Source organism: Macrobrachium nipponense, chromosome 20, assembly GCF_015104395.2.
Source record: "Macrobrachium nipponense isolate FS-2020 chromosome 20, ASM1510439v2, whole genome shotgun sequence".
Taxonomy (NCBI): domain Eukaryota; kingdom Metazoa; phylum Arthropoda; class Malacostraca; order Decapoda; family Palaemonidae; genus Macrobrachium; species Macrobrachium nipponense.
Genome location: NC_061089.1, coordinates 22,036,832 through 22,062,901, shown reverse-complemented (window position 1 = coordinate 22,062,901; position 26,070 = coordinate 22,036,832). Strand labels below are relative to the sequence as shown.

Below are 26,070 nucleotides of genomic sequence, written 5' to 3'. Positions count from 1 at the left end.
AGGAATATGAATAAATAGCTTGTACAAGTGCCAATATATATAATATATATACGTATATGTATGTATATATATGTATATATATATATATATATATATATATATATATATATATATATATATATATATATATATATATATTTCGTTAGTGCTTTGTGAGAAATCTAAAAGATGTACTGGCTCTCTTCCGGTCTGGGCTACAAAATGGCGAGATGGAGGTTTCCATAACATTAGCCTTTAACATTAAGAATTTTCAGAGTAGATTATAATTACTACCCGTTTTCATTCTTTTATTTTCTACTTACACTGGGAACCCAGAAACCTTGGATTCTCATGACACATCAAGTAAAAGTAGACCATACTTTGCTACTATATCATGACATAGACATTTTCCTAAGCATTTAGGAGAATCTCTATGATTTTGCTTTCACTTACAAGACAAATAAACGACTTACAAATACAACAGTTTTTATTGAAAACCTTTCTTTTCATTACAGTGGTCTTTAACAACTACAAAACAAAAGGATGGCCATAATTGTAAATAGTATTTTAGTGGCATTGCAGTGATGTTCAGTAGTTTAATTCTTACAACCATTTCCGTTCATATAAAAGCTATTCTACATAGGTGAACATTATATTTATTTCTTTTCATAATCATTTACTTGGAAATTTCGACAGTTTTTAAAATCAAAGCCAGAGATTTTAGCATTACAAAAATTGAGTGATAAAATGTCCCCATAAAAAACCAAGACACATCATCGCCTTGAAGTTCGAAACTGACTCGTTCTTATTTATTTCAAGCATTGCAAAAAGGTAAAAATGACTGCAGGACGTCAATATACTAATCTATAAATTATCTAATACCTCCACACAGACGAAAAATCACATTAACAAAACTCTAAATGATACAGATAGCAGAATATCATAAACGTTATCTTTATTGTTTTTGTTACTTATTGTCCAGAATAACAGAACATTAGCAAAATTCTGTATTCTTATAGTTAACTGAACTATATTATTTCTTCTCTAAATCCTGTTTAAGAAGGTCCAGCGTCCTGTAGATGCTACAGAGGGTCTTGGAATCTCTACACGACGGGAACTGCCATAGACGCCGTCAGGGCTGCTTTGGCGGCCTTGATTTTGCTCACAAATTTAGCAACTGCTGGTGGCATGGCTGAAAAAGAAATGGGAATTGCGTCATTTTAATGAATATAAAGCATCAGATTTAAGGTTTTGCGTAATTTCCATTTTACGTTAATACCGAATTGAACTTTTTTTGTGAGTCAAATTGGAAAGAAATATTACAAAATGATATAAAACTTAAAGTTTTATATCACTCCGCTAATTTTTCATCACAACAGAATTATTTCCGCATCTAAGCAAGCTATACTATCAGTCATCAATTATTATTGAATTCGAGTTAAAATATATACATTTATTCTATTTTACCAAATCCCCTTCACTCATCAAATATCAAGCCATTTTAAAGAAAATATTCAATGGCACTAGTCACTAAACTTATGATATCAGATTTCCATAAAATAAACAATCATTCAGTCCCATTTCTCACTAAACTTCTGATGTCAGGTACTCATTAAGTAACATTTTCTACAAAAATATGATAAAAAACACTGAAAAACAGAAAATATATTAAGTTTTTTCAAAGCGCACATGTCAGGTACTCATTAAGTATCATTTTCTACTCAAATATGATAAAAAACATTAAAAACTTGAAAATATATTAAGTTTTCAAAGAGCACAAACGAAGCAGGAAAATCGACAAGCTCACGAAATTGCCCTTACTCGGAGGCACAATGACGATGGAGGGCGTCGAGGCTGAGGGCGAGGCAACGGCTCCAGCAGGAGGTGGGTTGATTGCGATGGAGGGCATGAAGCCTCCGTCGGCAGTCATTGAAATGGAGGGCATGGCTGTTGATGATGGACTAGCTGCCATTTTTATGAGAGGTATAAAAATGTTCTATTAATAATAATAATAATAATAATAATAATAATAATAATAATAATAATAATAATAATAATAATGTTGTAAGGGGTCCACAATAATAAAAAATGTGTAAAGAGTTCGTGTATAATTTAAAAACACTTTATAAAACCCTTCGAACCCTTCCCTATGTTCATCTTCAGTCTAAAAAAAACTTTTTTTTTTTTTGACTGAAGATGAACCAAGGAAAGGGTTCCAAAGCTTGTATAAAGTGCTTTTAAATCATACACGAACTCTTAACATTTTTCTTTATTATTGTGGACCCCTTAGAACATTATATATACGCTCGTGATAGAGTTTTTCCCAAATAATAATAATAATAATAATAATAATAATAATAATAATAATAATAATAATAATAATAATAATAATAATAATAATAATAATAATAGGAAGGAGAAGAATATACCAACTTTAACAAATTCTTTGTGTTGATGACTCGTAGTTGTACAGAGCTTTCGAGATTCTGCAAAGCATTAGAACCTGTGCTTCACAGAAACACAAGAGCTCCGTGGAGATTACTAACATTAAACAATACATATAAAACAATATTTTGAGAACTTAATCAGGTCTCGTTGTTGAGGATGGCTGGGCAACCAATTTAAAGCTCTGTAGATTTGATATTTTCAAACAACAAAATTATTCTTGATTTTACTCTCAATAGTGAGACCCAGAGATAACGCTAATAATAATTTTGTTGATTGTGATCTTATTTTGTCAACCGTTATAGGTATTTACATAGGTGATAATAATGATGATGACACTTACGAGTAGGAGCGGCTGCGCCAGATTCTGGAGGAATTGAGGCACCTAGGGCCAATCCGATGAGGGCCATAATTAAGACCGAAAAATACAGGATCCTCGTCATCGCTGGCCTTGTAGTCTAAGAATCAAGGAAATAAAAGAAATTACTGTGGATCTTTTTAAAGGTATTATTAAGAGCTGCTACTCTGACTCCCGGATTGCCTATTCCAGAACTATAACCGAGTAACGGGACCTTCTCTGAGAAAAGCATGACGCCATATTTTAAAAACTAACAGTGGAATAGTCTTGAAAATAATCCCATCCCAAATTTACAAGGGTAGACAACTTAGAAACAACCTAACCTAACCTAACCTAACCTAGGACCATGGTAAGAAAAAAAAACGGGGCTGGTGCAATTCTAGTATACCTCTCGAGAATTTGCCTCCCGGATTCCATCGTGGTGATTATTTATGTCAATAAATCTGAAATAATCTCATATGTGAACCAGGAACTGTGGAGCTTCGTGAGCTTCATGAAGCTTAGAGAGTAAATGCTGAGTTTGTAGTTTAAATGGCAACTACTTGATAATATCATTTTTATAGAAATGTAGGTTACTATTCCACAAATCTTTGTAGCAGATGGAACTATTTATAAAATGCCGTGCTTTCTGGAGTTCACGTAATTATTTCTTCGAAAAGGGTAATTAACGAATATTAAGAAGTGAAAAATTACATATAGGCCAGTTAATTACAAGAATATTAAAATAATGAAAAAGATTAACAGTTCTTCATAAATTAACTTAAAAAACGTACATGGAAACGAGACAGTATTGCAAATCTACTGCCATGCCAGAATATGGGCTAGCAAGCAAACTACATATTAATTTTACAGAATTTTTGCAAATTATGACTAACTTGACGTCCCAGCAATATGAAATTCACTATAAGGTTCAATTCACTATAAGGTTCAACCTCACAACCTACGTCTTCACCGTTTATCAAATAATATATATTATATTATACTATATATAATATATATATTATAATATATAATACATAATATATATAATTATATAATAAAAGGCGACGAGGAAGACTATAGGTTTGTTTGTATGGTGTTTTTACGTTGCATGAAACCAGTGGTTATTCAGCAACGGGATCAACGGCTTTACGTGACCTCCGAACCACGTCGAGAGTGAACTTCTATCACCAGAAATACACATCTCTCACTCCTCAATGGAATGGCCGAGAATCGAACCCGCGACCACCGAGGTGGAACGCAAACACCATATCAACCACGCCACTGAAGCGCTGGAAGACTATAGGTTACTCGCGAAGAACAACGGAAGGTCCACCTTTGACTCACCTATCCTCGCGACCCTCAGAGCTGAAGTGAGCGGAAGACCCAGAACGCCCTGATTACAATCGGACTGTCCCTCTGAGGTCACGCCCCTCCCCGTTTTTCTTTTTTTTCTTTTTTTTATTTCTCGGCGAGAAGAAATGAGGAATCGATCACATGAGCACGGATCATCTACTCATCTACTAAGCGCACTCCCCTCGCTCTCCCCTTTTTCATTGTTATCCCTTACTTTTGTAGTACTCTGGTGATGATGTCACATGACCACCTAAGAGGAGAAATACACGTCAGCTTGCGTCATCATAACTCACGGGAAGAGGTTGCTATGACAAGTGCTTGAAGGCACTATAATCGCTGCCAACTGTTTGGTCGATTTGGATATTAATTGTAGTAATTTATCCAGTTATTATTATTACTGTTATTATTACAAAACGAAGAAGAATGTCGTTACCTGTAAAGGATTCCGATTATATTAAAAACCGTTCTAATATTCACTGACTAATGCCCACGTAAAAAGGAACCCCGAGGTCCCATATCTGTATGTATAACTGTATGGTGCAAGCACCATGCAGTTATACGTCTCATCAACAGATTATTGGTTCACCTTAGATATAATTAGGAAGGCTCTCTACCTAGCACACTATCTCAAGCTACAATGGAACCAAGTCCTTGAATTCAATAAATTCGTATCAAAATTCAGTTGTACTACATTCCGTAAAGGCTCCAGAGTAGGGCGATTGATGTGGCCGCGTTTGAGGGAATGAAGTTTCTGAACGACGATCTGAGCTACGTTACTTGTGTTAGTCTGTTCATCTTCTCTATTTTCCTCCTAATGTACCTCTTTCTCATTTAACTGTTCTATTTTTGACAGAGCTCCATGAATCAAGGAATAAGCCTCCCCGGCTACCCTGTGACTAATGTCCTTGTTAACGATACGAACATGCCCGTGCCTTTGTAATATCGAAGGATGGCTTTACTTCCGGGTATAAATGCCTATAGGGAAAGGTCAGGGATTTACAGGCTTGAATTTATTGGGAAATGAAGGACGGAGCTCCCGAGTTTAGCATCACTTTTCCTTGGGCGTTAAGTCCATGACCTCACGACGATTGCTAGTGGATAGACACCTATGCGAAAGTTTCTCTCATCTTTAGTTGCTCTCTCGCTTCTATCTCTCACTCCCTCCTCTCTCTCTGTCATCTTCCTTCCTCTCGTCTCTCCTCTCTCTCTCTCTCTCTCTCTCTCTCTCTCTCTCTCTCTCTCTCTCTCTCTAAGAACTTCCTAACATCCTTCAGCTTTAGGGAATCTTTACATAACTTCTGAAATCTTTTAATGGTCTCGAACGCTTTCCGATTCTGTAAATCAGTAGTAATAATAATGAGAGAAGTTAATTAACTTTGATATCAGACGACGCAAAGCTATTATCCTTCTTAAAATCTGTTCATTTCCACAATCTTTAACCCTGAAGTTATGCCTATTCCGGGGAAGCATCATTAGGAAAAATGTAACAAAAATCGAAATTTCGGAAATAGTCACAAGACTCAGCCTCACATGAAGGCTAAACTTAGGGGTTGCCACATAACGTTATGTACTGATGACTGAGTCACTGCCTCTTTGCTCAAACCTTAAGCAGACTCACGCATCTTGTGTTTTTTTAAAAAGACGGTAAAGGGTTTTGAAAAGCTGGTGAATATGCCTCGTCAGTAATTCTGAAGTCAAGCGGATTTGTTTATTTATTTATAGAAGCTTGCTTTGTTTCCAGACTGCAATACTTGCGTTAAATACGTCCCCATAAAAGGACTTATATTGCATACTTTTCATGAGTAGATGAAATTCTCGAACGAGTATCACAAATGCTATGCGGCGAGAAAACTTCATGTACCGTGAAGTAACTGATTTTGAAAAATGTTTAAGAGTTACTGGAGTAACCTACGAAAAAAAGATGACGAAAGCTTTAAGAAAATAAAAGAAAATCACATTCTGAAATGCTGCACGGTAATCTGCATCCGAGAAAAAGGCGAATCAGCCTGCGGGAGACGATTCGTGCCTCCGACGAGAGCCCTCGGATCCAAACGAACGTGATCATCGTCGTCACCTGAGGATCTTCATGATCATTAGAGCAAAAGCACCCCAATAGGTTTCGTCGACTCACCCACAGCGGGCATTTACAGGCAGGCCACTGTAACCACCGAGAGAGGCGCTCTAAAGAATTCTTGCGGGTCATCGCCTCGGCAGATACCTCAGAAACATGACGCCCGATTGACAGCCGGGATGAGAGCATTTATTACAAAAGAAGAAAGGAGGTTTCTCGCTTTTGCTCTTCTCTCGACGACACGTGTTATCCTTCGAGATGTGATTGACCGATGCAGCAACTGTCTCGCGGCGGTTAATCGCGATGGTTAAGCTTCGCCCTATAGATAGACGGTCGCTTATTGTATTCAAAGGGAATCGGAAAATGATAAGGATGGCCAGAGAGAGAGAGAGAGAGAGAGAGAGAGAGAGAGAGAGAGAGAGAGAGAGAGGAATTGAAGTTGTCAACAACTTCAGTTCAGCAATCAAAAACTTCTTTCAGTTTTCTTCTGGAGAGGAAAAAAGAAACCCACAAGATTACAGAGTATAACTTGTTCAATTGAAAGTATTTACATAGTATTAAAACTATGTAAATACTTTCAAGTAAACAAGTTATTCTCTGTAATCTTGTGGGTTTCTTTTTCCAACTTCAGTAATGTTTACTTCGCTATAGTTTTTTTTACTGCATCTGTTCCTTTCATCAACTTACTTTCAATTTAGTTGAAAAGACTGAATTTTCCTTTTTCCTTATTTTTCCTGAGATTTTCTGGTGTAGGGCAAAACCAGGCTACTCACACGGGGTTACTCTGCAGTTTTTTGGGAAAGCTTGCTTACGAAATGTCTACCAAATAATATTTAAAAGATCTTAAACACTTACACTTTACAAACATCCATACGAACCACACAAACACACACACACATATATATGTACATATATGTGTATATGTATGTGTTTGGTGTGTATGCATATATCATACATACATACATACATACTATATATATATATATATATATATATATATATATATAATATATATATATATAATATATATTATATACAATATATATATATATATACACACACACACACACACATGCGCACACACACACGCACACACACACACACACACACACACACACACATATATAATAATATATATATATATATATATATATATATATATATATATATATATATATATTATATATTTGTGTGTGTGTTTGTGTCTGCATGTATGTGTGTCTGTGAGCGTGAATGTCAAATGTAAGTAAAAAAATGTATCCCATATCCCGGATAATCTAGTGCAAAAATCAACTAATTTCAGAAATCATCGTAATTCAGAGATGATTGGATGCTTCCTTTCCGTAATGTAAGTGAAATCTTCTTCGGACAATAGAAAGGCAATCTGAAAAGATACGAAGACCTTCAATAATAACAGTAAATGGCAGGTAGATTTTCACTTTCTCTTTTCTCCTCCTGCCTACTGTAGTTTCTCTCTCTCTCTCTCTCTCTCTCTCTCTCTCTCTCTCTCTCTCTCTCTCTCTCTCTCTCTCTCGTCGTTGCAGTTGGCTCTATTTCTTAATTAACGAACACTGAAGCTTCCAGAATTCTTGCTGGAGAGAAGATTTGAAGAACTTTGGGACTTGTCTGTACTACTCGAAATCTTGTGCAGAGAACAAGTGATGTTAAACTTATTTTATTACCATTTCTACTCATTGATGTGTTGAATGAAAAAATTCAGTAGATTTTTCATCTAAGGAAATACCTTCTTTATAAATATTTTACTCTATTAATATAAATGTGATAATGTTGATTTTCGTTTTGGGGAAAGGAAAGAGATTCTCATTACTTTTATCCTGCTTTGGTTCCATGGTCTTCATTGTATGAGAAGCCGTTATATGCTGAGAACCAATACCTTAATTGCTTTGGTCTACTCTTGGAATAACGAGGTCATGAACTTCCAGTTTAATCAGTTATATCGTCAAGCATCAGACTATTTTCAATTATCCAAATAACGGGTTGGCATCAATGGGGAAAGAACAAGGGTTTCAGTAAATCCACAACTTTATGAAAGATTTCTATTTGGAGTGAATTATTTCTATTTTCGAAAGGTGAAAAATGTTACAACAGGTTACCGTCATAATCGAAATGTAGTACGTTTGAGTTGCCCCTCAAGGGATATTATAGGACTCCAGAACATGAAAGAAAATAGCGAAATCTGATGGTAAACTCTTACCTTCTTCTACTTATTGTTGTTAATTTATATTTTGGAATACAAGTATGATCAGACCATTCCAACATCTGCAAACAAAACAACTTGATCATGAAAAATACTTCTCAAAAGTCACGATGGTTCAAAGTCAGTTGATTACTGAAACAGATTCAGCCTAGTAACGTGTTGTGCCAGCATTACTTCTTTTGGAAACAGAAAATGTCCACATTATTTATGAAAGTATGAAACAATAATAATGAATAAATTTAAATATTTCTGGGCTTTAGTTGTTGGGCCCGAATCCAGAGGTCCACTTCAATCACTTTAACATCTTACAACAATTGTTATAAAGCAAGCAACTGATCACCAATGTTTTATTAAAAATGGCAAAAAAGAAAGGAAAAATATAAATGGTAAAGATACCACCAAAAAGGCATTAGGGGTATAGTGACAGATATAGGAAACTAAAAGGGGAAGGGGGGGGGGGCGTGTGTGGCGGGGAGAAATAGCCCTTTTGCCATTAGCTTTTCTAACACTTTATATTTTTAGAAGACTTGAATGGAACTGGCTGACTGATGCACTGATTTTGTTTATGATGCACTTAATTCGTCTATCTCTGAAGCGTCTTTTTCCTGTTTCATCGTCTCAGCATTATCTAGCTTCCTCATTGTTTTCTTTCTTATTGGCGTCATCAACCATTTTTATGATTATTTTCTCTACTTTCACGACACTGCTTTTATACCAATCTTTGTAATCCTTCTATTACACGCTTATTCTTATAATTGCCGTCAGTTGTCTTCACATAGGCTCTTTTTCCTTCTTGAAGTTCGATCAAGTCGACTTCTTTTCTCGTAATTCTTCTACTAAGTTGAGTATATCTTAGTTTAACCAGACCACTGAGCTGATTAACATCTCTCCTAGGGCTGCCCCGAAGGATTAGATATTTTTACGTGGCTAGGAACCAATTGGTTACCTAGCAACGGGACCTGCAGCTTATTGTGGGATCCGAACCACATCATATCGAGAAATGAATTTCTAATCACCAGAAACAAATTCCTCTGATTCCACGTTGGCAGGGCGGGGAATTGAACTCGGGACTACCAAATCGGTAGGCAAGCACGCAACCCATTCGTCCAACGAGGAACTAATTCTTCTACTATAGTTTGCTTTATATGTCTTGCAGGTTAACCTTTGTGAGCCTCGTGTACATTATTTTTAACAATCACTGATAACTTCCTTCTCTGCCATTAGCATCATCACGCCATTTTTCTCCTCCATGAATGGAAAAAATATGCTTCTTACATACTCGTAGATTGGGCTCTTAGGGACCCTTGCCTAAAGGGCCTTAAGTGAGATACGTGAACAGGGTTGAACTCCAAGGTCACGGGGGATTTATAGGATGGAAAATTCAAGTCAAAACTTAAGTTAGAAGAGGCTGAAGGTGAGGTGAGGGACGGAGGAGCAAGATAAGGAGAGGGGAGAGGAAGGAGAGTCAATTTTTAGCATACTATATGTAGAGTCTGGTCGCGAAACTAACTCAGATTAATATGAGCAAAAACCAGCATATCTTAAAGCAATTCATCAATGAGAGAGCTTCTTTTATAGAAATTCATCGAAGATGTTCTGTTTACCTGGCAAATTCTTCTGCGTATCAGAAGAAGAAAATGGAAAGGAGACAAATGTATTAACTTTCGTGAGGAATATATGATATATTGAACCGAGCCCTTGTATAACTGATAAGCTGTAAGCATGCAAGTGTATCTCTCTCTCTCTCTCTCTCTCTCTCTCTCTCTCTCTCTCTCTCTCTCTCTCTCTCTTTGCGATGTGAGCATTGATTGTGCTAAATTCTTGCTCATGAAGGTAATAGCCTCTTTGTAATAATAATAATAATAATAATAATAATAATAATAATAATAATAATAATAATAATAATAATAATAATAATAACAGACCAAAATTCTTTTATTATATCTTTATTGCCCAATCTTAGCTTCCCGTATGGTTAACATGGCGAGTCGGTGCAAAAGAAAAAAAAAACGACTGCCTCTTAAATTTGAGAAGAAATAGAAGTATTGTGATAATGATGAAGCAAATCTCACAGTTTGTGTGAATTCTTTCCACGTAAGCAACGCGCATGACTGTGATGTCATGCAACCACTGCAAATGATGTAACGGGCGATGCAGATAGCGATGGCAATAACAGAGATCACAAGAGTGGAAAAAATAAAAATAAGTTTGCGAGAGAAAGTGAATTTCAGGTTGAAGAAACATGGCGCTTACCGTCGACTGTCATATGGCAACACTGACATCTGCCAGGTGTACGACGTCGGATGTTTTATCTCGGAGAGAATATTGAGAGTTTCATTTCTTTTCTGCAGAGAAATTTAGCGTATTTTTCTTATTCGACTTTATTTTAAGAATGACATATTATAGGGAATGCACCAAAGATCTTAAACAAGGAACGTAAAACCTTCATACATGCGAAAGTTTCTAGAATAAATATTTACACGGTAGATCTTCAAGTTGTCTGCTTTCATTCCTGCTGTGTTCCAAGAGCCATATAAGCCTCCATCTTTCGATGGGCGAGCCTGTTCTTTAATCTAGTATCACTGTTATTAGGATTAAGTTTTGATTCTACGAAAAAGTCAGTAAAATGTTCACTAGCAAAGTTTTTGGCCTATATTCACATTTTTTGTACCTACTTCACAATTCATTTGCCTACATCTCATTTCAACTAGCGTTGTTCATTAAAATTTTACTAACATTTAGAAGTTTACCTATAACTTATTTTGATTTTACTTAGACATTTGATAAAATTAATTTTATTAAAGGCTTTATGAGTTTCCAAACCATTAAGAGAATTTGAAAGGTAGACCTGAGAATCAGATTTACGACAATCTGTTGCATGAGTCGTAAGGCCTGTTGGTCCGTTGAAGTAATCTATGTGGATAGCAAAGCGATAAATTCGTGTTTGTCACGCGAACTTTCTAAATTTCGTTATTGTTCAGACGGCGACATTGCACAATAAATAAATAAATAAATGAGCAAATAAACAGCTTAATAAATAGATAAATAAGATTGAATTGATGAATAAATAAATAAGAAACTGAAAAAACATTATTTTTTTGGAATGTGACAGCCGAATAATTTTGACCCTTTGAAGTAACCCTTCTATAAACAGCTATCTTTCTTGGCTACATGCAATTCGGCTTCACTTAAATGTAAATAAAGGCTCCCACAGCTAACTGTATCCCGTGGAGGTAAAATAAACCGATAAAACGCTTGTATTTTTGAAAACTGTATCATATACAGACACAAAAGCTCCCTTTCTATACCTATGAAAATTCAGCCAAAGGATATGTGTTCCCTTGCACCTGAATATATTGGATTAAAATTATATTAGATTTCAGTGGTTATGTATTCAAATATGTTTAATATAACGAATTGGTTTTAAGAATAATGGCAGTAATACTGATGCACTTCGAACATCACGGCGATTAAGATTCTTACATAGGAAATAAGCTCACACATCCACATTATATATATAAATATATATCCTTAAATCCACGGTAGAAAGGCAAGTGAAACAGGGACTTTGAACAAGCACTTTCGCAGTATATTCTACATTTTCAAGTGTGAACTTAAAAATGTAGAATATACTACGAAAGTATTTGTTGCCAGTCTCTGTTTCACTTACCTTCCTACCGTGGATTTAAGGATATTCTCAAGTACGTGTTCTTTCGTGCTACATTGGATAATGCATATATAATATATATATATATATATATATATATATATATATATATATATATATATACATATATATATATATATATATATATATATATATATATAATTTATTTGCGTGTGAGTGATGTATGTGCGTAAGCGTTTAATCCCTTATGTGAACCCATTCATTCAAGCACACGATTACGCAAACGTTCCAGAATGTTCTTAACTGAACGGACAACTACAAAATAAATGATCAGATACAATTAAAAAAACATTCTGTCGTCTACCACACAGCGCAAGAATCACCCAAGAAAGTCAAGCCAGAATCAACCGCGAGCTGAAACGCCAACGACATCTGAAACTGGTTTCGGTGGCAAAAGCGAGCCGGCGTCAGGTGACATTTGAGTTTACATGTCCAATTCACTAAGTACAAATAATGCAAGAAAAAAAATACCAGATGAGAGGAGCTGGAGAGCTCGCTGGAGAGGGAGGCTTCGGGTTGAGGGAGATCGGCATTAGGGGAAGGAGGGGGGATGGACAGGGGGTGAATATCAAGTCCGAGGAGCGCTCCACTTTCTCCGGAGGTGGCTGGCTGTTGTTTTGGAGCCTCTCGCCGCTCCGAAGAGACCGCTCACACACACTCTCTCTCTTTCGCGGTGATAGCGGTTAAGCGGTGACGGTGGCGGTGGTGATAGTACGTATACGTGAGGAGTTTCCTGGTCTTATAGCTGCGTGCTTTATTTCATGCTTCCTGCGATTTTACTCTTGTTTGCTTACTGGAGATTTTCTATCGCCGAACTGTTTTAAATTAATGATCTCGAGTCACATTATGACTTTAATCATTATTTTCCTGTATCTAGATCTCCGTTTACTCTCATTTGCAATACATCGCATCATGAAATGTCTGATTCTTTCGGGGCGTAATGACTGTGAACGGAATATATTCAGTTATCTGGAAGTATCATTTTAGAAAACATGGATTAAAAAAAATCATCATTCTCTTTAATAAAATGGCTAGGCTTTGCTTACAACGGATCTGAGGTTTACACAAACCTATTCGAATGATCTAAACACAAGGAAAAGAAGAGATGAGAAATTCAATAATTTTTTTTATCCTCTCATTTTCCTTCAAAGTGTATATACATATATATATATATATATATATATATATATTATATATATATATGTATATATATATTAGTATATATATATATATATATATACTATATTATATATACATACATACATACATATACATATATAGATACATATATATACAAATACATATGTGTATATGCATGTATATATATTTATCTATAATATATATACATATATATATATATATATATATATATATCACATATATATATATATATGTATGTATATATATATATATATATATATATATAATATATATTATTATATATACACTTTGAAGGAAAGGGAAAAGTTGAGGAAAAATTCAGAAATGTTATGAAGGCTAAGAAATGAAATGATTAAAAAGGGTTGAATGAAAGGATTATGAGACGCATTGGAAGTGGAGGTCTTATTTCATCCTAGAAGAGAATATGAGCGAGTGGATTACAGTGTAACGCAACGGGTCAAGTCGCTGCTGATGTATATTCTTTGTCGAGGAATTTACCTACTTACTTTTTCTAGTCTTTCAGCCCATAAACAACTGTCATTGTGACTTAAAGTGACATTCGCATGGAAATAGAAACGCGTCACTGTACTCGCTCGCGTTTGTCCTGCGAATCATCAAGTGCAAATGTGTATATTTTCCACGGAATCTTGTCGATTAGCGATGACTACAAATGCAAACCTGTACCTGATCGAAGAGAATTTCTGGAAGAATATCCAAAAGGCGTTGTAAAGTGTGTGGCAGAGATGTCGCAAACAGGTTTGATAACACGCTGCTCAGGCACGTGACTAGCGGAATGGGGGGTCATTTCTGGTGCTTGAACGCTTGCAAAGTCGGCCGCTGCAAAGTCATTCTACTGGTACGAAAATAGAAATGGAAGGAAAAACCAAGGATAGAATTGGAATATGGAATTAGAAGCCATACCTTGAGAAGAGCGATGTCCGACTTGTTTAGTCGACTGATCCCAGAACAGGGCGAGGAAACGAACGAGGCGGTCATGTTTACTTACAAATCCAGTATGACTGATCATTTGTCGACTGTCGTAGATTTCTGTTGATAGGAAGAGAAGGAAATGATAAATACAACGAATGACATAATACTCAGGATCTATCCTGATACTACCTGAAAACGGAAGGGTTTCGCCGAGCAGATTCATTGTACGGTGAAACTATTCATTCGATATTCGTAAGATGTTGACTCTCTCTCTCGCTCTCTCTCTCTCTCTCTCTCTCACTGGGGAACAGAAGGTAATGTTTTGATTGGATACTGATGTTAAGCAAGATGTTTAGAGTGAGAGAACGTCCTACTTGAAAAGAAATTACAACCCGGACGGAAATACCCTCTCACTTTCAACTGAAGATGAATGATATTTAACTTACAAACATAAAGGAGAGAGAGAGAGAGAGAGAGAGAGAGAGAGAGAGAGAGAGAGAGAGATTGCTTAACCATTCGGTTAACTTTTCACAATCAAACAATGGCATATTACTTATAATTGCGACAGTATCATCTTTCTACTGTCCACTTCTGTTTTGTTCAAATTACAGCTCGAAGTGTTTTATTAGTACCAAACTGAATTTATATTTGTATATAAATCTCGTTTTGAAGAATATTTTCCAGAGTCAGCTGTCATTATCGGTTATATGCGCACTGTGAAAAATTTGACGAAGTTCTTTTTTTCTGATATCTCTCATTGACGGCTAATTTTTCACAGCAAATTGCAGCTAAATGATCCTAAGTGCAGAAATTAATCACACACACGCACGCAAAGAAAGCTTTGGAAAGTCTGAGATTCAAAGGGCAAGGGATACGTGTGATAATAATTGTCAGCGAACTCTTTAATTTTAATTTTTATAGAAGCGTTATCTTAATTAACGTATGCACACACACACACACACACACACACACACACACATATATATATATGTGTGTGTGTGTGTGTGTATGTGTGTGTTACTTCAAAAGACATTCAGGCAGATCAGCCTAAATTCTAAATCCTAAAACTTTTCCTCGTCAGTCTCTTGAGGATGCACTACAATTCCGAGAATTAGTATTTCTGCAACAGTCTTTTTCTCTTGTGAATTACAAGTGTGCCCCAGCTACACAGGCAGGAATCTCTGAACTGGTTCAAGACGTGTAAGCACACATGAACACACACAGACCTGTAATCGCACTAAAGTGTACACATACTCTTAAATACTTTTTTCGTTAAGGGGTTGGTTCAAGAGGTTGTTAAAACACACGCATATATATATATATATATATATATATATATATATATATATATATATATATATATATATGTATATACATACAATCGTTGAGGTAGAGATACTATTAACAGGTCTATGGAATATAAGCTTGGCACAAGCCGGTAAATCGAGGAATAACTCATGTTCTGGTAAAGTAATTAGTAGACTTACTTAGCTTAACATCAGTTTTAATGAGGATACTTGCCATCACAGCAAAAACAACAAAATAATTCTTTTACATTAAATGAAGTTATCTACTTACTAACACTTTGATCGGGTAGTCGTCTGTGTATGTCAGATAGAAAAATAAACTTACCAAGAATCATTCTCTACACCGAGTTCCAAAAACCCATCACTTTTTAGGTCACATTGATGCTATACCCATGACAGGAAATCAAGCGTTCCTTTGCTATCTCCGGAGATCTACAATAATAAACGAAATTGACAGAAGTGATACCGCTTACCACTTGATTTTAGGAGGAAACTCCTCATGTTGCCATAGGCAAAAACTTGTACCATTTGATAAGGATTATCAATTTGGTACCTTTATGATTATGAAAAAAGCTCCTCCTGATGCAAAAAAAAAAAAAAAAAAAAAAAAAAAAAAAGGTTCATCAGTCTGCGTTGTAGTATCCTATTTTCGGTCAGGGGAAAAAAATGTTCTGCATTCAAAACAATAATATCTCTTGGGGATCAGTTAATGTTTAAGCGTCCTGATATGTAATCTTAATGATAGCCTTCAATATTCTTTTAATCTCTCATAGATTTTTCGCCTTTCCTTTTTCATATTTACGTGAAAATAAAAGCTTTGCATTCTCTCTTCAATCTTTCATTCATGTTCTCATCCTTTTCATACGCTCACTCGACTTCCACACTCACATCCCCTACCCACGTAGCCCTTACCAACCTCCCCACCCGCTCACAAAAGAAGAAGAAGAAGAAGAAGAAATAAACACGGTGAAACCGATTCGAACACCAACAAGTGGACCAACGACAAGTCCAAGACTTTGTCCACTGACTTTCGAATCCTGACTTAAAGGTGACAACGGGTACAGGTGCAGTTCCAGTTCATTGGTCATTCCTGTCTGTTATAGAACGTACAGGGCGTCATTCTTCTTCTTCTTCAGATAAGAAATGAGGCCGAGACTCCTGATGCAAACCAATGAGTTGAGTTTATCTTAGCATCTCTCTCTCCAACTGTGCTTGGTGTCCAAGTCTCTATTCGTGATTGTAATATAACTAGTATGGAGCTTTTCATGTTTCGTCCCTTTATCTCTCTGGTGCGTGTATGTGTGTCTGTGCGTGTGCTTGAAGGTGTCCAGCTATACTTTAAAGTCTTTGCTTTGTGTGAAAATTATAAAGTAAGTCCAGTGAAATCTCTCCCCTATAACAAGGAATCCCAAACGCGTTGTGTAAAAATTCTAATGTTTTGTTGTTTCTTAAAATAAAGTTAGAAAAAACAAGGGCATTGTGCATAAAGCAATGACAGAGGATCATAAAACAAGTGATTTTCTGTTGTAAACGCTGAATAATTAAAACGGTTACTGTTCTTAGACTAACTGGAGATAACTGAACTTGAATCGTACGTGATTTCTGGGTAACTTGACAGAATCTGAAGGTGCGTGTTAAAACTACATTTTATGTACGAATCATGCTGCGCAGTAGCTATTGAGAGAGAGAGAGAGAGAGAGAGAGAGAGAGAGAGAGAGAGAGAGAGGAGAGAGAGAGAATCTAAAGATAAACAATAAAAAAATCCTTGTATGTACTGCATACCCAAAAGATATGTGTATATATATATATATATATATATATATATATATATATATATATATATATATATATATATATAATATCATCTATCATGGGCGTAATGTCTGTCTGTCTGTCATTCAATCACGGCCAAACGGCTGGTCAGATGGGCATGAAACTTGGCAGGGTTATGGTGGGTACCCCTAAGATGGTTTGTAATGGGGTTTCATCCAACCTAACCCCCCTCCTTTGTAGGGGGTGGGGGTGAGAAGGGATTCCTTGAAAAGGAGCTGTTTCTGGCCGTGAAACGAGGCTGGTTATTCCCGTAGACTTAGTTACTTTACGATTTTTCATACATAATTTCTGTACAACTTCCTCGGAGAAAGTCGCGAATATTTCAGCTCGGACACAATAGAAGATGAAAATTATCATCAATATCCGCAAGATTTTTTGAATAACTTAAATCCATCGAGACTGCCAGTGCACAAAATAACGTTGAAGAAGTACTGTCCGGTAATGTTGCTTCGGAATTTCGATCCTGCCAATGGACATAATAAAAAGGAAACTGACAAGTTCCTACTTTCTATTCTTTTTTGGAAGACACAAGATCATAAGAGCATTTATCAGTATCCATAACGCAATGACATACAAGTTGCGTCTTTGCAGTAACATAATGAAAAGAAAGACACTTTATTATTCGTATCACCGTGCAAAGTAATTGACAAAGAAACGAACCAATCAAGATCCCTGTTCCGTTAAATGAAAGTCACCGACAAGAGAGAGAGAGAGAGAGAGAGAGAGAGAGAGAGAGAGAGAGAGAGATTAATGCACTACAATTTTATAATTTTATCTTGCTATCGAAAAATGAGAGAGAGAAAGAAAGAGGAGATAATTTGTGATTTGAGAGCTAAGTAATCCGATAATCCCATCACCGTCTTCGTTACTTGACTTACATTGAGAGAGAGAGAGAGAGAGAGAGAGAGAGAGAGAGAGAGAGAGAGAGAGAATCATTAAAAGAGGGTAAACAATAATGAATACGAACTTTTTTACGTTCATTGATCGTCCCTTCACTTACTTTAAGAGAGAGAGAGAGAGAGAGAGAGAAGAGAGAGAGAGAGAGAGAGAATCATTAAAAGAGGGGAAATAACAATGAATAAGAATTTCTCTGCGTTCAGTAATCGTCCCTTGAATTACATTACGAGAGAGAGAGAGAGAGAGAGAGAGAGAGAGAGAGAGAGAGAGAGAGAGACTATTCGTGCAATCGCCCTTATTTTAATATTGCTGAACAAATAGTACATATAAATTTCTCACTTCTGCACCCGTATTTTATCACCCATCGTAGATGGGTAAGTTTGCTAGTACATATAGAGAGAGAGAGAGAGAGAGAGAGAGAGAGAGAGAGAGAGAGAGGGAGGTGGATGGTTGGATAAATGAAGGCAAGAATACAGACCATTCCATTTACGTCTTCAGACAGTCCTATGATTCAGCATACTTCCAACGATATGTTACATGAAGCTTGGCGAGCCATGCAATGGTCAATGAGACAAAAACGCCATTCAAAGATTCCTCGAAGCTACAAACAAATTTTGAGAAAAACGTCGGTGGCATTGAAAGAAAATTGCCTTCAATAACAGCGATCTCAACTTCATACGAACGAAATGATGAGAAAAGAATAATTGCATACGTAATGACCTATGCCTTCAGGCACGGATTTCTCTGTGTAGTTTTCAAAAAAAAATATTCTTATTCTTTCCTAGTTCATGGAGCTATAGAACCTTTCCTTTTATGTTTTCGATAAGAATTTGGGCCAGTCATTTTTGCCATCTCTTCGCAAAAAAGCTTGAAATACAAGGTTAAAATAAGGAAATAAAAACGTTGACGTCTTTACTGTAATCGAAAATGTAACGATAATAGTAGGCTATATTAGAGCAAGTCAATAAGTAAATATGAAATCTTCACTGACTTGTTAAAGCTTTGGGAATATGTAGATATGAATCGATTGACTAAATGAAAAAACTTCATTGAACCGCTCGATGGTCGATCAACATGGACTGAAGGAAGAAAACTAAAAACTGCCGTTTAAACAAAAAACAAAATGTAAGCAACAGCGGAGAGCTGAGAATTATCTGATGTTATTCATAAAACGAGGCCAGGAATAATTTCCTTGTGTGATAAACTAGCAATAAATATGGAGTAAGTAGTACTTGCTGAACTGCGTCCAACTCTGAGCTCCTACGACTCACCTTCCCTTAACTTAGCTGAGATTTCATTCATGAGGGGCGTCAGGTGTTTGCATCACTTTCTAACGTGTTTACTACTTCCTCCTGGCTGAGATTTTCCCTTCTTTCTTTCTCTCTCTCTCTCTCTCTCAAGGTATGAATTTACGTTTCACTGTTTGTCACTTTTTTTTTTTACTAAAATGTCATAGACATGAAGCAGAGATGGATTTTCTAACAAGGCAGAGAAAGAGTGTACTGCAGTATTATCCACCTTCAATGACAAGGCAAAGAAAGGGTTGCCTAAATATAATGAATTCCCGCACCTGATAGTCATGAGTGTGGGACTTGTCAGGTTACTTCACGAAGCAACAGCTAGCAAGTATGTTGAATTAACCCCATAAATAGTTCTCTTTACTACGCGGCTATTTCACACGATCTGAATAACAGATATAATTCATAACGTTCTCTGTTTCTAAATAAATAAAACAAGTTTTCACTAAAATGGTCTAGTACTTTTTATATCTATGTTGATATTCCAAGTTTTTTCCAGCTTGCGAAAGCAGAATCTATTTTTTATTCATTAGTAAATAAAATTCTTAAATTTCACAAAACTATGGAAGTTCCTTGTATGAATTTTCTTGTAGGTGAAAGCTATATACTATTCACCAGTACTCTGCGATTCCTTCTTCTTGATTACGAAATGTTTTAAAGTTGTACAAGTACTTCTCAAAAACCCCTGCAAATGTTCCAAGGTCCTTTTTTCGTGGCGGGTGAAAGCTTCAGGAGGACCAACTCTCGGTCCATTTCGTTCTGAGGCTGACGGGTGTTATTACCTAACTTCTTACGTTTTTTCTTTCTCACAGAGAAAAGGTCAATTGGCCACTTACTCTCCCATTCTTAGGTAAGAAAAATCTGTAATAGACATCCATCAAGTTGGAAGTCTCTGAAAACCGGTCTCTCTTTTGTTCTGAAGCTCATTGTAATTTTATATTTGTCCTCCTGTAAATCATTGAGCCTTTTTTATTGATTTTATTTTAAGGTTTCACCTTTTTTCTTCTTCGTCTTCCTCGTCATGTTATTATATTCCATACTTATATATGTTTCATCAAGTAACAGTAGGTTTGTGCATGTATTACGCAGTCTAAAAATTTTTTGTAGTCTTCAGTTCATTTTTTCATCTGCCACATACTAAAATACGTTCACTAATTACCCTGAAACAATGAACACGCGAACGAACTTTTTTTTTGATCTATTTTTTTTAAGGTTTATGACGACCAAGTTTCCTAAATCGTGCAGTTAATCAAGTTCTCTCAGAGATTAAAGAAAACAAATTAAACTAAACACGGTAGTTATGAGAAAGTAACCGAAAAAAAACACTGCATCGTGTTAATAGTTTCAGGGAAACTAATGTTGTATTCCAAATTCTAAACTTAGACGAGTTAATGGAACTACTTTCACCAACAGTAATCACTACAAATAAAAGGACGTCGTTTGGGTTTGTTTACCTTAGATTAACAGATCATAGAAAAAAATGCTATGATAATCTGAACTGATTACAACAAAGTAATCCGAAGTAATCCTCACAGCAAATCCATATAAATCCTGCATATCACTTCAACAAAAGTAATCAAACTTTAAGTGGCCAACTGAAAATAAACCAAGGCGAAATTACACTAAGTAGGCCTACTCCTTACGGATAACAACTAGACCACTTTACCAACAGAAAAGTTCAGTCTCATTAGATGATTCTTTCAGTAACAAATAATCTGATATCCTGTAAAGGATTCTGTTAGGACAGCCTTGTAATTCGACTCTTTTATGCTTCCAAGCCGTAGGCCTACATAAACCAACATGGCTCCCATTATCTTCGTTTTTTTTCTCGTGCGACTAATACGCCTGGCACACTTTCTTCGTCATTATAACCAGTAATCAGACACGAAAAGAAAGTTTCTTGGTGATTAAGAATGAATATCTTATGTCATTAATCGTGATACTCCTTCAGTGGATTCACAAAATCGGGCAGATAATCAAAAGCTTCTTCGACGTGTTTATGCAGAAATACGAGTAATCTATGCAACATCGTTCAATAAAATATCTGTCTTGCCTTCTTATTCGGCTGTTTTCAGAGTACAAAAGAAATAAATGGATATAATTTGAACACGTTGACACTGCCTGCATTTAGTTTGGAAAACAAAACACTTAGAGCATAGATATTAGATTGGTACTATGAAATTCAACAAAGGTTGTAAAAGTTAGGCTATTTTTAATGGTTGGTTATTTACTTCTATTAAAGTCATGTTGTCAATCATCCTTCATACAAACGTTTGTAGATTATAAATCCAACATGAAGACATGCTTGATCGACCTTTCTCAGTACATATGTATTTTGCTCATTTCAAAGACGAAGTAGCTCCTTACCGTATTTTGCAGGTATCAAAGATATCACTTTCAATGTTCAGAAGAAAGCATAGCATTATTCGTGTGTGTGTGTGTGTGTGTGTGTGTGTGTGTGTGTGTGTGTGTGTGTGTGTGTGTGTGTGTGCTTCAGAAGATCAAGCCAGTGAACACAATATTTAGAGTTTGGTCATTTCAAGACCAGTTTTTAAGCTTCTTTCACTCTGTAGTTTTGTGCCATTTTCCCTCTCGAGTTTTACTGTTAAAAATCTTGAATTCTTCGCAAGCGGCATTTGAAATTGTATTTCATTTTTTGTAACAGCTTCAGAAGTTGACAGTATCATTTTCTCCATGAGAAGTAAAATCAAACTGGTGAAGTTTATTCTGAGGAAATTATTTTCATCTGGGTGAAACTGTTTCAGCAGCGTCACCTCCAGAAACAAGGGAACATATTCAAGTTATTGTAATACATCAGAGATTTTGACACAAGCGCTCGCGCACACACACTGGAACCTGAATTTAGCAGCTGGTAGGAAGGTCCGTGAACAAGATCATTATTTCCGATGGGTTGAAATCACTTCGGTTAAGAAAACCACGATCGCTATACCGACGGTTCCTCGGCTTCAGACAAGCATACATATACATATACATGTACATGTATATATGTACATATATATATATATATATATATATATATATATATATATATATATATATATATATATATATATCATATTAGCAGCTACTTGTTGGCAATCGAGTAACCGCCGGTATTGCAATCGTAGTTTTTCTTAACCAAAGTAAATTCAACGCATCTGAAATAATGATCTCATTTAGGGAACTTTCTACCAGCTGATAAATTCAGTTTCCGATGAAATAATCAGGAGTGGATTACGATCCTTGTTTCCCCAAAATATATAAAGACAGTATTTCTTAGTGTGGATGACATGACACGTGTCTTCATTTTCCCATGAAAAGCGTAACAATGAACATTGCCTCAATTCAGCAAGAATCGTAAGTCTTATTATCCGAAGAAATTTCTTTCCTTTACATCCAACTAATATATAAAAACGTGATTAGGTAGTGAAATATTTTATTTAAATCATGCCCTCCCTGACCCTAGTGAAGACCTGCCCTGTGGATTCTCCCTCACCAGAAGGAAATGGATCACCCTGAATAGAGGAAGAACAAAAATTGGTAGGACAGGGGATAACCTCCAGAGATGGGGTTACACAAATGGTGCTGAACGCCTCTGTGGGGAACCAATCCAAATTATGAATCACATCTTGTGTAGGTTTCCACTAGGGCCCACTTGTTCGGACATGGATCTAAGAACAACAAACGACACAGCACTTCAATGGGTAGAACAATGGTGCCATAAGATATGATGATGATATGATGGTGATTATCCTATTACGCAAGAGCACCCTTAAAAAGTTTTAATGGTGTTAGGTATTTGTTTTCTTTTTATCCGGTTATTTTGGGCCTCTACCTTGATCAGAACTATCCGTTGCGGTCTATACATGCGTGATTTTTTAATATGAATAATGCTACGCACAAAGTTTTATTCGCTTCTGCAACATCAGGTAGTTGTGTCCGTGTTGCTGCAATATTTATCAACCTAAATTCAAGCAAGAAATCTTTGAACATATCACACAGACGGTATAAAGGTAGAGTATTACTTGATTCTGCTGGCTATGAAACCTTATGACTAAACGAGAAAACATAATGAAAATATAATCATGTAATTACGAGCTGATTCATTCACCTTAGCAGATCTATCAGACAGTTACGTCACGCAGCCATGACGTCATCCTCGTCAGGTTCGCTCTTGGTGCAATGTCACGTAACGGAGTACCGAAATTCCCCTCCTGCAATTGTTCCCTGCATGCAATGTGTAATTATTGCAAAAGAGATTTACTTGCTCTTTCGCGAGTATTAGCATTTGGAAAAATGTTCAAGAAACGTCTTTTTCCAGAATCTTGCAGAGTTATTCATTTCGCCATTCTCATTTGTTTACTACTATAGTGAAATTATGCCCTTGTTCTTTAATACTAAAGGCAATACCAGTAACTTCATTTGCTATATTCACTTATCACTTGTATCACTTCTAGCCGTTGCTTTAATTTTCCGCTTATGAAGGCTGAGTACGACAGGTGTCAATAATTTCTGATAATTTCATAAGCAATTATTTCAAATTTTCTCTTAATGTCAATAGAATTATGGAAAAGAAAGTAATACCTAAGAACTTTTAATCTTTTTTCTCTCTGTTGCCTTTCTATCTCCTTTTATTATTTTACTTTTTACTTGCCTCGCCTTCATTGCATACTCCTTTCAACCTAACGTCTCCTTCACATTCTTGTCTTCTTCTTCCTCTTCTTCTTTGAACCAAAATAAACTTCCTCAAGTCTTGATTTCACTTAATCTCGTTTTCTTTTCTTTTTTCAATACATCACGACGTCGAAACCTGCTGCCAAGAAGAGGAAATGAAAATAGTTACTGGGTCTTGAATCCAACCAGTCATTGTCTTGGGTTGTTTTCTCCTGCAGATCTCCATTGTGCATTCATTCGTGTTTGAGTTTTCTTAAGCTTTCTCCCGTCCTCCACTCCGCAGACACTTGAAGAAGAAGAAGAAGAAGAAGAAGAAGAAGAAGAAGAAGAAGAAGAAGAAGAAGAAGAAGATCAAATACCTAGAAGGAAAAAAAAAGGAAAAAAGGGGTCTGTATTATGTTTGGGGAGATAAAAACCTCAAAATGGAATAAACTACCTTTCCTTATCCACTAAATGCATTTATTGTAATGCATGCATATGTGTAAACGTAAGTTTCCCTGATCATGCAAACTCATATATGCAAGCATAGCATCACGTACACTAGTTAGTGAATGTTTGCAGGGGCACAAAGAAATGTTAAAATAGTTTGTTCAAATTCAATGTTTTTGATTTTCAAGATTACTAAATTACTTAAATTTTGACAAATTAAGAGGTATTGAGACAAATTTATTATTATTATTATTATTATTATTATTATTATTATTATTATTATTATTATTATTATTATTATTATTATTATTATTATTATTATTATTATTATTATACGACCTTCATTCACATGCAATAAGTTTACAAGAACAGAATGCCCCACAAGTAAAAAAGCAAAGAGAGCAAGAAAGAAGAATCAATCCAAATAAAAATAAATTCGCCAACGGGCTTCCAAACTTTATAGAGAGAGAGAGAGAGAGAGAGAGAGAGAGAGAGAGAGAGAGAGAGAGAGACTAGGAGGCCAAACGAGATAATTGCCCTTTCAAGTGAATGCAGTCAGTGTAGATCTTATCTGCTGCTACAGTTGTTGAATGCCTTGCACATCTACTCGTCCTTGAAGTCACAGTAGTTTGGTTGACCTTTCTGCCGCAAAGAACCTGACTCATCAAAAATAAAAAAGGGGAAAAAAAAATTCTAATTATGGGTCGAGTTCATTACCATACCTCTTAGATAATCTCAACTTCCTTCAGTTTTGGGTTGGAACTTTTGATTTCTACTGACTTGAGTAAAGTCGGTCTCTCTCTCTCTCTCTCTCGCTCTCTCTCTCTCTCTCTCTCTCTCTCTCTCTCTCTCTCTCTCTTATCTCTTATATATATATATATATATATATATATATATATATATATATATATATATATATATGTGTGTGTGTGTGTGTGTGTGTGTGTATGTATATGTATATTAAACGAAGTGTTGAAAAGATGCTGGTACGAATGATTCATTTTATAAATGTATTAGCTCAGTAAGCAATACAATACGAGATTGAGCAACTGGCACTCTACTTTACGCAATTTTAAAGAATTGTTCTACGCGTAAACTGAAAACAAAAACAGAAAAGATACACGCAGTCAAATTAGTGTCATGGATGAGTTCTGACAGAGGGAGAGAGAAAAAAAACATTGTTACAAACGTAGCTATAGAACAATTAATCTTATACCACAGGCTTCTTCGAGGAGCAAAGTACTAATAACTTAACTATTTGAGAAGACTCCATGGTTGCCAAAGTTAGAAACCATGAAAAAATATGAGTGTCATTGTAAGACGAAAGCAGTTGCTGGAGTTCCCGAGGGAAAAGTCATGTGCGTGCAAACTGAATGTGAGAAGGCCCTGTTTACTTTCCCCATTGGGGAGAGAGAGAAGAGAGAGAGAGAGAGAGAGAGAGAGAGAG

At 35.9% G+C, this 26,070-nt stretch overlaps 1 protein-coding gene across 1 annotated transcript in view; it reads right to left on the bottom strand.

Annotated features, from left to right (window-relative positions):
* Positions 1 to 452: 452 nt before the first annotated feature.
* Positions 453 to 26,070, bottom strand: part of LOC135223237 (growth hormone-inducible transmembrane protein-like) — a gene marked incomplete in the record, with an annotated part of 99,090 nt that continues 73,472 nt past the window's right edge. Inside the window, 4 exon segments of the mRNA XM_064261731.1 lie at positions 453 to 1,171; positions 1,801 to 1,944; positions 2,768 to 2,882; positions 14,177 to 14,302.